The sequence below is a fragment of the Armigeres subalbatus genome, unplaced genomic scaffold, assembly GCF_024139115.2.
Source record: "Armigeres subalbatus isolate Guangzhou_Male unplaced genomic scaffold, GZ_Asu_2 Contig1451, whole genome shotgun sequence".
NCBI classification, from domain to species: domain Eukaryota; kingdom Metazoa; phylum Arthropoda; class Insecta; order Diptera; family Culicidae; genus Armigeres; species Armigeres subalbatus.
The window spans coordinates 50,986-54,384 of NW_026942234.1; positions in this window are offsets into that span (position 1 = coordinate 50,986).

Genomic DNA, 3,399 nt, shown 5'->3' on the forward strand with positions numbered 1-3,399 from the left:
AGGTACTCTCCCAAATTTTATGCCGTCGACTAGCACCAATTGCAAGGGAGTTGGTGGGCAGTACCAGGCGGGTTTTATGGGCGAACGCTCCACCATGGACCAGGTGTTCGCCATTCGCCAAGTACTGCAGAAGTGCCGCGAATACAACGTGCCCACACATCATCTATTAATCGACTTCAAAGCCGAATCGATCGGGACCAGCTATGGCAGCTAATGCACGAAAACGGCAAGGTGATGGTCTTTCGTGTCTGCTAGTCAACATCGCTTTGGAAGGGGTAATACGAAGAGCAAGGATTAACACGAGTGGTACAATTTTCAATAAGTCCGTCCAGCTATTTGGCTTCGCCGACGACATAGATATTATGGCACGTAACTTTGAGAAGATGGAGGAAGCCTACATCAGACTGAAGATGGAAGCCAAGCGGACATCAACACGTCGAAGACGAAGTACATGATAGGAAGAGGTTCAAGAGAAGACATTGTGAGCCACCCACCGCCAGTTGGCATCGGTGGTGACGAAATCGAGGTGGTAAAAGAATTTGTATACTTGGGCTCACTGGTGACTGCCGAAAAAGATACCAGCAGAGAAATTCGGAGACGTATAGTGGCTGGAAATCGTACATACTTTGGACTCCGCATGACGCTCCGATCGAATAGAGTTCACCGCCGTACCAAACTGACTATCTACAAAACGCTTATTAGACCGGTAATTCTCTACGGACACAAGACCTGGGCTTTGCTCGTGGAGGGCCAACACACACTGGGAGTTTTCTAAAGGAAAGTGCTGTGTACCATCTATGGTGGGGTGCAGATGGCGGACGGTACGAAGAGGAGGCGAATGAACCACGAGTTGCATCAGCTGTAGAGATAACCATCCATCGTTCACACCGCGAAAATCGGAAGACTACGGTGGGCCGGACACGTAGCCAGAATGTCGGACATTAATCCGATGAAAATGGTTCTCGACAATGATCCGACGGGAACATGAAGCCAAGGTGCACAGTGGGCAAGGTGGATCGATCAGGTAGAGGACGATTTGCAGACTCTCCGCAGACTGCGTGGTTGGCGAAGTGCAGCCATGGACCGAGCTGAATGGAGAAGACTTTTATGTGCAGCACAGGCCACTCCGGCCTTAGTCTGATAATAAATAAATAAATTGGCCATTTTATTGAATGTTCTTGATTTCCGGTACCTTAGGGTTCTTTCACAAAATTCGTAATGCTGAATTTGATAATTTTGATACCCCACTCTCCCTCTCGCAACCCTTTTTTATGGAAGGTTTATTTTTTTGTACGGACCGTATCGCTTGATCTGACTTCCTCCCTCCCCCTAAAGCGTTACGTAATTTGTGAACAGTCCCTTAGGAAAGCGAGAAAGGCACTATCATTACTAGGTGTCTTGCACATATTGGATACGTTACGGATACACACTGATAATACATATTTATATTTTTGTAAGATGGGTAAAAATATTACTCCGGATAATCGACCCTTTTTCTCCGGATAATCGAGCCTCCGGTTAATCGAGCCTCCGATTAATCGAGCCTCTGGATAATCGAGTCCGGCATGTATTCTTGAATTTTGTCACCTGATCTTTTTGCCAAATCTAGAGTGACGTTGTTTGTAATCATCCTTTTTCGTTGCTTTTGTTGGACTAAAGTCAAAATCCCTCTAAAACTTAGTAATTCTCCATAAAAAATTAAGAAATTGCCAAGGTAGAAGCAATAAATAAATATAAAATTTCCCTAAACAAAGCAAAATATCATATATGATATACATAAGCATTTTTGAACGCGAAAATTGCAATTATACACACAATGAAAGCACACAAAATTTTCATAAATAAATCAATATTAGCAATTGACCTTTCCCGTCATAAATTGCATCTTGTTTTATTGTCTTATTTGGCTTATTTAAGGTCAACTTCCCCAAAGAACCTATATTTTTTGAAGCCTCTAACTATTTCAAAAATCGAAAACAAAAGCCGAATAAGTGCTGCACAAGTGTTCACACAACCGGCCTGAAAAATTCACCCGATGTTCGTTCAAAATCGAGCAAATGTTAGGCCAATCTTGAAAAACAGTACTTTTTCGGTTTTTTTTAATAAAATTTAAAAAATATGGATTCTTTGGGGAAGTTGATCTTGAATAAAATAAAGAATTGATTGAGTGAATAAAAAATGTTCACGGGAAAGGTCAATCGGGCGCAAGTTTGGCGAATGTTTGAAAAAAATATTTAGAGGCGTCAAGAATATGGGTTCATTGAAAAAATTGACCCTAAATAATCCGTCATTGGTAGCACTGCAACCGATATGCAGTTCCTGTGAAACGCACAGAGGGTTACGGTAAGGTGATGGTCTTTTGTGCCTGCTATTCAACATCGCTTTGAAGGGCAAGGATCGACACGAGTGGTACGATTGTCACGACTGAAAACATCGAAGACTAGGTACATGATAGGAAAAGGGTCAAGAGAGGACAATGTATGCCATCCATCACGAGTGTGTATCGGTGGGGACGAAATCGAGGCGGTTGAAGAATTCGTGTACTTGGATTCACTCACTGGTGACCACCGATGACGATGCCAGCAGAGAAATTCGGAATTTTGGACGTAAACGCTCCGATCTAATAGAGTTCGCTGCCGTACCAAACCGACTTTCTACAAAACGCTCGGCAGTCCTCTACGGACACGACACCTGGACAATGCTCGTGGAGGACCAACCTACACTTGAAGTTTTCGAGAGGAAAGTGTTTGCGCACTATCTATGGTGGGCTGATACGGATGAAGGTATACGGAGGAGGCGAATGAGCCACGAGTTGCAACGGCTGCTGGGAAAACCAACTTCTGATTCTCATACTCGTTAATATGTATTTCATCGTATAAATTATCTTTAGCGTTACAATTATATTCTCAAAAGACGCATTCGAATCGAGGTGGAAATTGTTCCACACTACTACGATTCACGGTATTGAAGCCAAAATACGAAAATCAGGCGCACGCTAGCTCATTCGAAAGCGCGAATAAAAAGGAATTGCGCTACAAATTTTCTTTGAATGCAATTTTATCTTTGGAAGTTGTGATTCAAGTAGGGAAGCAAAAAATATTCTTGAAATGCTGGATACCACAGCGAAGGAGTAAACCGAGCGTTGCCAACTATACGATTGTCGACGTTTTCCCCTTCTATAACTGAATATTAAAGAGTGGGTGTAAGAATAGGTTGGAGAATGGGTTTCTTCCAGAGGAATAATATGGAACAAGTTTATCAGTAGCAGGATTTGACTAACAATTGACATCGATTGTACTCTATTTCAATATAAAATCTGCAGATACAGTCCCTTCCCGATTTTGGCAACACGACCGGATTTTAATGTTGCCAAAATGGGGATGTTGCCAAAAACGGGAA